The sequence below is a fragment of the Nannobrachium achirus genome, assembly GCF_963921795.1.
Source record: "Nannobrachium achirus genome assembly, chromosome: 1".
Classification (NCBI taxonomy): domain Eukaryota; kingdom Metazoa; phylum Chordata; class Actinopteri; order Myctophiformes; family Myctophidae; genus Nannobrachium; species Nannobrachium achirus.
In genome coordinates, this window is record NC_137810.1 from 67,112,809 (window position 1) to 67,126,619 (window position 13,811).

The following is a 13,811-nucleotide window of genomic DNA, read 5'->3' on the forward strand; positions in this document are numbered from 1 at the left end:
TCTAAATCCTTTCACTGAATCAGTGGATCTGAAACTTTTCTATGTCAAGGACCCCCAAAATTACAGGTATTTGGCCGTGGACCCCCATCTCAAAATATGTTGTTCCAGGGACCGCCCCAGAAGCAGAGATTTGAGTTACAAAAGTTTGCTTCGAAAAATATATATTGAAAAATGTGCACACATTTTCACGACTTTCAAAAATAGCAGATCTACAAGCAGATCTATCAAATAATTCCAGGCCTAAATGGTTTAAAAAACTAGGAACAAGAAACATGTCGTTCTCTCTCTCTCCTCTCTCTCCTCTTCCAGACCTGGAGAAGGACCACCCCAAGTCGGAGGGCGGGGTGATGTGGCGGGCGGGCAGCGGCCTGTTCAGCATGACGCGCGGCGTGGTGGGCGCCACGCTGGGGGGGGGGCGTGGCCTGGGTGGGCTGCAGGAGCTACGAGCTCACCAAGACGGCGGTGACCAGCGTGCCCTCGGCCGGCGTGGGATTGGTCAAGGGGAGCGTCGCCATGGTGACGGGAGGAGTCGGGGGGCGTGGGCTCGGCGGTGGCCAGTAAAGTCACGCCCAAGACGTTGCCCAAGAAGAAGGAAAAGGGCGACTGATCGCTTTGACGGACGGACAGACAGACAGACTAATGGATGTGTGTGTGCATGCGTCTGTGAGAGAAACGATGTGTGTGTCTGTGTGTGTGTGTGTGTGTGTGTGTGTGTGAGAGTGTGTGTGTGTGTGTGTGTGTGTGTGTGTGTGTGTGTGTGTGTGTGTGTGTGTGTGTGTGTGTGTGTGTGTGTGTGTGTGTGTGTGTGTGTGTGTGTGCGCGTGTGTGTGCTTACCAGTGTGAGAGTGGGTTCATCACAAGGGAGTTCATTTGGGTCCATCTAATTAGGAAGGTGGGGTGAGATGGGAGCCCATTTATAGGCTGATTAGATCTCCTGAAATGTAAAGTTAGGCTGTGCTCTATTGGGGATCTTTTTTTTTTTTCGTGCCACACGGCTCCAGGGGTTCCACCATTGGGCACCAGGGGGGGCACTGGGAAAGGAGAGGAAAATGTAAATGAAAATAATAATACTCATATGATTGCTGGCATCCCTACTTTGGGTTCATTACAAAAAAATAGACGTTTTCAAAAATAGCGTTTTGTGAGCTTGTAGACTGTTTCTTTTTTTTTCTTTTTTTTTTAAATAGGGGTACCTTAGCTCCTTTCGGAACCTCTCACTCCGCTACTATGCAGCTACGAGATGAGGTTCCTGCTCATAACATGCCCAAATGAGCTTTTTTTCCGGGGGTTGTTCGCCAGGTTATCAACCGCTCTTACCGTCACCAAACGTTGTATGCTCCATGTTTTCCCAGTGAAATGTTACGGAAGCAGTCACGTGACTCGCCCTTAATCTGTGTTGCAGCCACCAAGCAGTCGGAGCGAGAAATGGCCACAGGCTGACAAAAAAAAACACAGTACGGGCTGACAAAACGAGCGTGTTTAAAGTATTGTTTCAACAAATCGCTTGGATTACCCCCGCCGCTAAAAAAGTAGAGATACAAGAGACGGATATAGTACCATTGCTTTTTGGATACAACGCTTGGTGACGGTAAGAGCGCTTGATAACCTGGCGAACAACCCCCGGAAAAAGCTCATTTGGGCATGTTATGAGCAGGAACCTCATCTCGTAGCTGCAGTGGAGTGAGAGGTTCCGAAAGGAGCTAGGGGTCCCTCAGCCAAAGGCTATGGCTATTTGGAGGTCCTTGGCATGGGAAAGGTTTGGGAGCCACTGCTGTCAATCAGCAGCATATTAGCATACTGTGTTTCAGTGCTGGTTCGTGGCACAGCTTGTTACACACAACTGACTTGACTTTGTTTCCATGCTGTTTGAACTAAGAACAGAAATATCCCAAGAGATTTCTAATTGATGTACAAAGACAGAAACATTATCATTCGCTGCAAAACGTGTGTACGTTTCTGTCCTAAACCGTTGGGACCCAGTAACAAAAATGTAAAAAAATGCTTTTATTTGCTGTTATTTGGGGGAATGAAAAGGATCTGTAATTTCCACTTTTGTGCTTGGTTTGGGCCAATATGTTATTCCCTCTATGACTATGGGTCCATCTCTACTCTGTTTGTGTGTATAGGATAGATTTGGGGATAAACAGTGCATTTGGGCTTGTGATATGAACGGGTTTGTCCTGACAACAACTGCTATAGCAGGGGTCTTCAACAGAGGGTCCGGGACCCCTAGGGGGTCCTCAGAGTTACTACAGGCCAGGGGGTCCTCCAAATCATTGAGTGATAGAAACTTTTTTTCTCCTTTTTTATATTAACCACTTGAACCCTAGCGTCCATATTCTGAGAACTTTAGCCAAAAATAGCAGATCTACAAGCTCACAATGCCTCACGCTGCGAGGCGTGAGCTTGTAGATCGGCTATTTTTGGCAAAGAGCTTTGGCGTAGAGGGGGAAAAAAGAGCAGACTAAGTACCGAGTGAAAGGTCAAGTTTGTTAAGTGTTGACGGTTCAAGTGGTTAAATATCTGAAAACACACATTAACATGAATCCAAAATACACTGATTATCGTGCTGTCAAACAATTAAACTATATGGAATCTATGAACAGATTGTGGGGGTCCCTGCTTCATCTCTCTCTCAGCTAAGGGGGTCCTTGGCCTGAAAACGTTGAATACCCCTGCGCTATAGCCAATGTGAGTTTTAGGACCCCTTGTTCTGTTCACCCTGGTTGATGCACAGTCCTGAAGCTACAGTCTAATCAAATGTCCACAAATCTTTCAGTCGATCGAGTTTAATGTTCTGGTTTTGTATGGACGATATCCATGATATACTCCAGTAATGTACATTATGTGCCTACATAGATACAGTACAGTACATAGATATTCTAGTTGACTTTATGACATTGACTTTATCAATCATAAATGGGCAATTGCTGTTTTTCAATCCATGGAACGCACTCCTCTAAAGAGAAACACTGACAATAAATTGCGTCTCATTTTACTTCACTGGTCATTTGTTACAATATCGGTGGTGGGGGGTAGAGTTTGTCAATAATTGTATGTAGGTTAACTGACAGATGGTCCCTTTTGATTTGTTATTAGACCAGAGTACTTCATACAGGACAAAACAAACTCATGACTGATGCTGAGATTCATAACAATCAATCTATGAGGTACTGTAGCTGACAGTCAAATCCTGATTTATTATATTCCACCATGGCGTGTTAAGTGACTGCCAATGAAAAATGGAACTAAAATACAATGTATAAATGGAGCTATTCAATAATGGAACTCTGGGTTTGCCAAGCTGACTGCAACCCAACGTGGCTCCTTGCGAAATAATGGCTAGCTGCAAAGGAAAAAGGAGCTCAGTAGGTCTTCCTACCCCCGGTGTTTACATCATCAGCTCATGTAGTTCACAAACCTGTCGCTTGTAGTGGTGCTTATATGAAGACCAAACTCTTTAGTTTGTCCATGTGTGTGCCGGCTTTGGTTTGAAGGTTGTTGTTTTTTGTTTTTTCGTCTCAACGTTGCTGTGAATTATTTTTTACTTTAGCTATTGAAAAATAGCAGATATACAAGCTACAGAGCGGCACAGAGTGCCACACTGCAAGCTTGTAGATCTGCTATTTTTGAAAAGTGAAAATGTGTGCAAAATGTGTGCAACATTTGTATTTTTTAAGCGAACATTTGTAACTCAAATTTTGCTTCTGGGTGGTCCCTGGAACTAAATATTTTGAGATGGGGGTCCGTGGCCAAATACATATCATTTTGGGGGTCCTTAACATGAAAAGGTTTGAGCACCACTGACTTAGAAGGGTCAGTGACGTGACGCCCCAAAAAATGTGTTTTTAAAAAAACTTTAAATTGCAGGCATAAAAGTTATTTACTTTTGTTCTACTCACTCTCAACCTTATGGAAATACATTTTGTTTTTAGATATTTTATTGGAATCAGACTTTATTCAGCAGTTTGTTGTACTTGTGCCTAAAATCGTCATATGGTGTGACATGAAAATAATTGTTCATAAAATGAAAATGGAGTACATCTTTCTTAAGTTACTCACTTTATCAAAGTCCTTTATCATAACTAACCAGTGATCCACTATAGTTTTTTGAAAATTAATTATATCTGTATATTTTTTTCATAATCGACACTCTGTGTGAGGCCCATGTTCATGATCTTACAACATATTTTAAATGTATTCTGTCAAAACCTTCTCTAAAATTACACAAATATTTGTGACTCTTCCTGATAATATTCTCTATGTAATCCATAAACATTTTTTTGGTTTAATCATTAATAAAGGTATGATTTTTCACTATTTGGAATGTCACACCAAATGATTTAGTGTCACACCGTATGATCATATCTTCATGTGTCAAAGCAAACTGTGTTTTAACCTACCTATTAGTGAGTACTGAACTTTACTGATTGATTAAACAATTACCCAGGATAACATGGCCTTAATATTTCTGAACGGGATATTATTGTAGGGCTTTAACATGGGATAAGAAAGAATTGTAGTAGTAGATGGATGATGAGGATGTGCACAGGAATGCTATACGCACACCTAAGTCTTCTGCCGGCCCACGGCAGAAGGATCCTAAAGAGACAATAAGGCGCATAGCCACACTTGGAGCCAAGGCAACATTTTATTAACACCAATTAGTGGAAACAGAACTCAGCATTCAGGTAAATTGCTTTTTTCCGAAGTCTCCTGAACTTGAACACAGCATTTTGTGTTGAACAAATGTAATTAGGAATCATGACATTACACCACATCTCCACTAGCTAAAGAGTGCTGGGTTGCGCAACTCCGAAAATAGCTGATCTACAAGCTCTCGCAGCACAACGTGTTGAGAGCTTGTAGATCAGCTATTTTCGCTAGTTTTGTCTCGGGTCCTACCTTAACACTGTCCACTGTCCAGTCCAGTGAGTGAAAGTACAAAAGTATTAGATCAGATTAGATTATACATTTAGACTGTATTGTACATCAGCCAGTCGTATTTGGTGAGGGTAGCAAACCGGCTGCCTTGTTGCGGTTCTGCTATGCCACAGACAACCTCCTGCTCTTCGTAGAAAATGCAGTCTCGCCCCTTTGGCTCCTCTCTCCTTGCTGGGTCATTGTTTAGTTTCTCCCTGTACTTTCTCGTTCTCTCAGCACTTGTCATTTTCCAGCTGACAAAAGAAAATGGAATGTATAGTTTAAGACAAAGAGAAAATATTGTTTAGATTGAAACAATACCGGTATGTTAAGGTTTCTGTGAAGGGGTTTCTGCTCTGTCTGATGAATTTGAAGTATCACTGAATGAAGCTAAATTACATTTTATGTAAAAATGTTTAAAACAAATGTTTAAATGTACAAAAGAAACATGGAACTTTGTTATTTATTGTTATATCTGTAGTTAAATACAGTATAAATCATATGGTGTGACAATCAAGTCATATGGCGTGACAAGCAGACATGTCACACCATTATGATTAAGTGTCACACCATATTACGTTTTAATCTTGAGTAAGTTCACATAAAGCTTAATGTCCTGCACAATATTCAGAAGGTTTTTGACAAATATATTTTTTATTTATACATGTTTGACACCGAGGACAGCGAAAACGTTACGTCACGTCACCCACCCAGAAACATAGGTTTTTCCAAAAATATTCAAAGACTTGCAAAAAAGTTCACGATTTTTCAAAATTAGCAGATCTACAAGCTCGCAGCGCGGCACTCGGTGTCTGCGCTGTGAGCTTGTATATCTGATATTTTTCAATAATTAAAGCACAAAATAATGCGTTCCCAGTCTAAATGGGTAAAACCCCCTCCCCCTATGATGAACATTCATGGGGGGCCCGCAGTGAATCCTTGTACCCAGGGCCCAGAGTTTGGTGCGACACCCCTGAGTACATTTATTAATTATCAGCCACTGGCAAATATTCTTTTTCGGAAGGGCCTATGCATTGGCTCTAAGTTCGCTCTAACAAAACAAAGCTACAGTAGATATTTGATAACTGCATGCTGCAGACAGGCACACTTGTCTTCATAAGTACTCAATACATTAATGGAAAGCATGGTGGATCCATGTCACCATGTGTTGCTGGGCTGTGTCTAATTGTGCACACATGCTTATTTGTCCTTTGTTGGTGCTTAGTCTCTTACAGTGGAGAGCATGTATTAGATAATGTTGTTAATTGTTATTATCAAGGGCAAATCCATACCAGGTCATCAGATCACCTGGTCTTGACTCCTCTGCCCGGTCAGCAAAATCCCTCATGTTCGCTTAATCGCTTCACCACTTCCTGTTTCTGTGGTGCACGGAATGCCATTTTGTAGGTTGCACTATGCTATACCATTCAGTTTATTGAGCTGAGTCATTGCTAATATTAATGAAATTACATACTTATGCTGGAATTAAATAATGCAGAATTAATGCAAACAGCGACATTCTTTTATTTTTATTGCACAGTTGTTTTTATCGTACATCATCTCATCATGTCAGATCATACAAGTCAAATAATTTGGTACAAACAGAAGAACATTTGCTTTATTCAAATCAACACACATCATTCAGGACAGAGCTAAGGCCAAGATACACAGACAACAATCTATGCAATCTATCAATTATATTGTTATGTTAATAGACACAAATCAATCAAGCAGATGTAAACATGACATTTAATCAGAATTTACGTTGCAGCAAATTCAAACTGCTAGACTGTTAGACTGTTAGCCTATGGCTTGTGTCACTCATTTTATGTTAGTGCTAAATCACGCTGTGTGGGTTAATGGGAATGCTATGAAAACCTCTGCTACATGAATAAGCCAGATAAAATGTGTCAGCTCCTAAAACATTTATGATCAATTGTGTTTGTCAGTTGATTATTTATTTTAGCTTCACTATAGCCAATTATATTATCCACATGGATTTGATTTTGGTCATCATTGCCCACTACCAATCACTGCTTGAGGGCGGCGATACTAAACAAACTCCTTTGCCTGAAAATACTGCCCATATAGTACAAGGGGCTTCATGCTGTTTAAAATGTGGGTAATTTTCGAGGCAATGGAAATGGGCGCTATAATCATTAACTTTGAGAAATAATGAAAATCACAAAACACCACTGCTATTGGTATTGATACCTGACAACAAGATTAACAATGTCCATTGCCTCACAGTGCTGCTGCTGTACTGTATATAATGGCCCTTCAGAGGGAGAGAAATTGGCCATTCACCTCTGCTCACGTCACAACTAAGATTTATTTTACAGAATCTATACCCATACACTCCTCCTGAAACAACACAGAAAAGACAGTATTGTAGGTACAGACCTCTAGTACATTTACATAACTGTGAGTGACTGTGATCTGTCTCCAATAAAATCCAAGAAAGTTTGTACAGTGTCTTCATACTTGCAGACAGTTAAGCCTAATCCATAAATCCATCACACGACAGTGCGACAGAGTAAAAATGAGACTTTACTCATCTTCAGAATGTGTCTCCTTGTGCTGAATTCTGGTCATGGGGACATCGGTGGGGTCCTCTTTATGTTCCCCAGGTTCTATAATAATAGCAAAATAATTCATAAATAAGGGGGAGGTGTAGCGAATATGAATGACAAAGTCGTCAAAACACTACTCAAGATCTCCAAACTAAAAAGCAGTAATAATAAGTAATAAAAGATATGAATATTTGAATTGGCCATACTAGCATAGAATACAACTGAACTTCAGAAGATAATTCTATAAAATGAAGCATGGATTGGCACACACTATATTCAGTGAAGGCAGTTATATTGGTGTGTGTGCTGCAAGCGCCATGTTTCAAAGATCTCATATTGGGACATAGTCTGAAAATACATTTCAGTCTTGGGATTTTCTTTTTGGGCTTTAACCCCTGAATATTTCAAATAATGGAAGGAAGGACTGCACTCCACTTTAAATATGTATCAAGATGAATTACAATACTGGATTGCCAAGTTGTTGCATACAAAAAAACATAGCAAGTTTTATTATCTTAATTTTGTCAGAGTTGTGTAAAACTATTTTGCTATCACGTTTTGCAACTATGTCTTTCTATCAACATTAACATTTTACGCATATAAACAAAACTAAGATGTGTCATGTAACCAGGACCTAGGTCTTAACTACTTTCAATCTGGCGTCTCTATTTTAGGCATCTCATTATAGGTGAATATTTTCGAAAATGTTGGATTTAGTTAACGCTTTGAGCTTCATGACTATCAAAGCAGAGGCAAATCACATTGAAGGTAGTAAAAGGGATCCCATATAATGGGATAAGAGCAGTGTTTCTCAACCTTTTACATTTCAAGGTCCATTTGTCTGACAGTGTACAAATGGACCTGTTAGGGTCCATTTGGTTCCATTTGTATGCTGTTAAGAGTTACAGACCCCCATAAAGGAACCCACAAAATCCCTGGGATCCACTTTGAGAATCACTGGATAAGAGAAACTCTTGTATTCTTGGGAGTTGCTGTCATCTCATGACATAGGGTCCTTTTTACTATCTTGATTTCTCTTTTAGCAAGCACCCCTGTCCGGGAAATAGATGTTTTTGTAGTGCCGGAACTATAATATTGACATGAAGGTAGTTTCTTTCTATTAGTGGTCATGAAAAGGTCAGCCTTATTGTTCCAAAGAGATGCTGTGTCCCTGTGAGAATCCAGTCAATAGCGTAGCATTCTTCAGAGACATAAGTTTCACCAAGGTGTCACGACGGTGGCAATAGTAGTGGTTTATCCTGTAACATTGAAAAGAATAGTGCACGCACATCCGTGGCCCAGGTGCTAGACAAGCAGAATCATGAAGGAAAAGTAGAGTCTGCACACTGGTTACGCTCCATAAAGTTTATTGCGTCAACGTTTCGATCAAAGGATCTTCATCAGGACAAAAGTATCAGGGCATTCACACCTGCATTTAAGTAGACTAGTGCACTATCCACTGATAGGCTAACAGGTTAAGGGTACAATTGGTCACAACAGTAGATGATTGGCTAGCTTTGTGTGACACATCAGGGTGTGAACCCATCCAAGAATAAAAAGCAATAAATGATAATATTCCAAATATCCAAAGAGACAAAATAAAGTCATACACAATATACAAAATATCAATATATAGATAGGTACTACAGGTACACAGTGACAAGTTGCAGACAGTATAGGACATCATGCATGAAGTGGTTTAATACAGAAAGAAGACCAATAGGGGGGTCAACATTAAAACCCTCCCAAATAAATATATAATAATAGAAACAGGCAGGGTGTAATGTTTCTGTAGCCATCAACTGATGGAGTAATGAGAAGGCATGACCATATATGGCGGAACCATATATGGTATAGCTTTGCAGCACTTGCTCTGTTACATGTGTCATGATGTGTATGGAGAACACTAATAGACATGAACACAAGAAAAAAGAAATAATCTCTAATGCCAACTGCCAGAATTCTAGACAGAACCTGAAGATATCTGCAATCCACAACAAAGTGTCCTATACTGCTGCACCAAGGTAGGGGATCTTGTCACCGGCACCCTGTGGAGGACAAGAGGAGAAAGTAAGTAAACAATACAAGACAATTCAAATAGTAGTAAGGCCAAATAGGCAACAGCAAATGATGGACATTAGAAGGGGTAATCTACCCAGCTAAAAACAATAGGGGGTAATATACCCAGATAAAACCATAATATTAAAAACAGTAGAGGGACCTAGTGACTTAAAGGAATGGCCTGATGTCAAAGGATTCATTTAAACCTTTTTTTACAGTATTTAAGGTGGAAATCCAAAAAGCTTCCCTCTTGAGGAGTAAAGAATCAATGTCTCCCCCTCTAGGTGGCAAAGTAACACGCTCAATTCCTATATATTTTAATGAGGAGATGCAATGTTGAGCTTGGTGAAAATGTGCTGCCACAGGGTTTTTAAAGTCCTTGGTCCTAATGTCACTCCTGTGTTCTGAAATCCTAGTTTTCAGGGGTCTCAGTGTCTTGCCTATATAAGCTAGACCACATACACATTTAATCATGTAGATGATATTTGGTGTTGTGCAACTGATGACACCTCTGATCTTGTAACATTTACCTGTTGTAGGATGATTAAAGGTGTGACATTTATACGTAAAGCTACATTGAGCGCATCTGCCACATTTGTAATTGCCATCTGGAATATTACTAAGAAAATGTGTAGGAGTGACCTGACGTAGATGTGACCTAACCAGTAGGTTCCTCAGATTTGGAGGTCTCTTATACACAATGCGGGGAGGGGCTGCAAAAGATCGACCAAGAATAGGGTCCGAACTCAAAACATACCAATGTCTTCTGATCACCTTCTCAAAATGATGGCCCAAAGGAGAATACTGAACAAAACACTTGAAGTGTTGTTCTCTAGTTCCATCTGTTCTCTCTATGGGTTTTAGACAGTCTGATTGGGTACAATCATTAAATTTATCTGCGGCCGGTTGGATCCATTGGACAGGATAGCCACGTTGTTTAAACCTGCTCTCTAGATCCTTTGCATGTACCTGAAAAGTATTGTCTTTGCTGCAAATCCTGCGAATACGTTTGAATTGGCCCATAGGGATGCCTTTTTTTAGTGGCGTGGGATGGTAACTTTCACCATGTAGTAAGGCATTACGATCTGTGGGCTTTCTGTACAGGTCCATGTACAATCTGTTATTTTCTTTAATAACCAGAATGTCAAGAAAGTTCATACTGGTCTGATCAGAGGCTATGGTAAATTTCAAAAACTGACTCTTGTGATTCAGGAAAGCATGAAAAGCTGCCAACTCAACAGAGGACCCAGTCCAAACAAGGAAAATATCATCAATATAGCGTTTCCATAACCGTATGTGTGTCAAAAAAGGGTTATACTCTGGGTTCAAAATCAAACTACTTTCCAGGAGCCCAACATAGAGGTTAGCATAATTGGGAGCCATCTTGCTTCCCATAGCTGTTCCACATTTCTGTAGATAGAAATCATTCTCAAACAGGAAGAAGTTTTTTGTGAGTACAATTTCAGTGAGCTCTTTAATGCAGGTAGTGCTGGGTATACAATCTGTCCTCTGATTGAGAAAATACTCTATGGCCTCTAAGCCTCCTTGGTGAGGAATATTTGTATATAGACTCTCTACGTCGAGAGTAACCAAAATTGACTCATTATCTACAGTTTCTATGGTCTGTAAGACCTGAATGAAATCACTTGAGTCTCTCACATAGGAGGGGAGTGAGAGAACATGTGGTTTAAGAAAATAGTCAACAAATGATGAGATATTCTCAGTGAGGGAACCAATGCCCGATACAATCGGTCTACCAGGAGGGACAGTAGTACATTTTTTATGAATTTTAGGCAAAGTATATATGACAGGTGTAACTGGACAGTCAACTTTCATGTATTCATATTCACTCTTGCTGATATCCCCTGTATCTATATACTGTTGAAGGGTGCTGTGAATATGGTCTTTAAACTCTGCAGTAGGATTCTTACTCAGTTTTACATAAAAAACCTCATTAGTAAGTTGTGCATGGATTTCATCAACATAAGCTTGCCTGTCTAAAAGTACAATGGCACCACCTTTGTCTGCAGACTGTACCACTTCTTTCTATTAGTGGTCATGAAAAGGTCAGCCTTATTGTTCCAAAGAGATGCTGTTATTAAAGAAAACATGACTTGTCTGTAGTGGTACAGTCTGCAGACAAAGGTGGTGCCATTGTACTTTTAGACAGGCAAGCTTATGTTGATGAAATCCATGCACAACTTACTAATGAGGTTTTTTATGTAAAACTGAGTAAGAATCCTACTGCAGAGTTTAAAGACCATATTCACAGCACCCTTCAACAGTATATAGATACAGGGGATATCAGCAAGAGTGAATATGAATACATGAAAGTTGACTGTCCAGTTACACCTGTCATATATACTTTGCCTAAAATTCATAAAAAATTTACTACTGTCCCTCCTGGTAGACCGATTGTATCGGGCATTGGTTCCCTCACTGAGAATATCTCATCATTTGTTGACTATTTTCTTAAACCACATGTTCTCTCACTCCCCTCCTATGTGAGAGACTCAAGTGATTTCATTCAGGTCTTACAGACCATAGAAACTGTAGATAATGAGTCAATTTTGGTTACTCTCGACGTAGAGAGTCTATATACAAATATTCCTCACCAAGGAGGCTTAGAGGCCATAGAGTATTTTCTCAATCAGAGGACAGATTGTATACCCAGCACTACCTGCATTAAAGAGCTCACTGAAATTGTACTCACAAAAAACTTCTTCCTGTTTGAGAATGATTTCTATCTACAGAAATGTGGAACAGCTATGGGAAGCAAGATGGCTCCCAATTATGCTAACCTCTATGTTGGGCTCCTGGAAAGTAGTTTGATTTTGAACCCAGAGTATAACCCTTTTTTGACACACATACGGTTATGGAAACGCTATATTGATGATATTTTCCTTGTTTGGACTGGGTCCTCTGTTGAGTTGGCAGCTTTTCATGCTTTCCTGAATCACAAGAGTCAGTTTTTGAAATTTACCATAGCCTCTGATCAGACCAGTATGAACTTTCTTGACATTCTGGTTATTAAAGAAAATAACAGATTGTACATGGACCTGTACAGAAAGCCCACAGATCGTAATGCCTTACTACATGGTGAAAGTTACCATCCCACGCCACTAAAAAAAGGCATCCCTATGGGCCAATTCAAACGTATTCGCAGGATTTGCAGCAAAGACAATACTTTTCAGGTACATGCAAAGGATCTAGAGAGCAGGTTTAAACAACGTGGCTATCCTGTCCAATGGATCCAACCGGCCGCAGATAAATTTAATGATTGTACCCAATCAGACTGTCTAAAACCCATAGAGAGAACAGATGGAACTAGAGAACAACACTTCAAGTGTTTTGTTCAGTATTCTCCTTTGGGCCATCATTTTGAGAAGGTGATCAGAAGACATTGGTATGTTTTGAGTTCGGACCCTATTCTTGGTCGATCTTTTGCAGCCCCTCCCCGCATTGTGTATAAGAGACCTCCAAATCTGAGGAACCTACTGGTTAGGTCACATCTACGTCAGGTCACTCCTACACATTTTCTTAGTAATATTCCAGATGGCAATTACAAATGTGGCAGATGCGCTCAATGTAGCTTTACGTATAAATGTCACACCTTTAATCATCCTACAACAGGTAAATGTTACAAGATCAGAGGTGTCATCAGTTGCACAACACCAAATATCATCTACATGATTAAATGTGTATGTGGTCTAGCTTATATAGGCAAGACACTGAGACCCCTGAAAACTAGGATTTCAGAACACAGGAGTGACATTAGGACCAAGGACTTTAAAAACCCTGTGGCAGCACATTTTCACCAAGCTCAACATTGCATCTCCTCATTAAAATATATAGGAATTGAGCGTGTTACTTTGCCACCTAGAGGGGGAGACATTGATTCTTTACTCCTCAAGAGGGAAGCTTTTTGGATTTCCACCTTAAATACTGTAAAAAAAGGTTTAAATGAATCCTTTGACATCAGGCCATTCCTTTAAGTCACTAGGTCCCTCTACTGTTTTTAATATTATGGTTTTATCTGGGTATATTACCCCCTATTGTTTTTAGCTGGGTAGATTACCCCTTCTAATGTCCATCATTTGCTGTTGCCTATTTGGCCTTACTACTATTTGAATTGTCTTGTATTGTTTACTTACTTTCTCCTCTTGTCCTCCACAGGGTGCCGGTGACAAGATCCCCTACCTTGGTGCAGCAGTATAGGACACTTTGTTGTGGATTGCAGATATCTTCAGGTTC

The 13,811-nt window shown here is 40.1% G+C and overlaps 1 pseudogene across 1 annotated transcript; it reads left to right on the plus strand.

Annotated features, from left to right (window-relative positions):
* Positions 1–272: 272 nt before the first annotated feature.
* Positions 273–607, plus strand: LOC308289517 (transmembrane protein 263-like; annotated as a pseudogene). The gene has a single exon. The product of its transcript is annotated as a transmembrane protein 263-like (transcript).
* Positions 608–13,811: the final 13,204 nt, after the last annotated feature.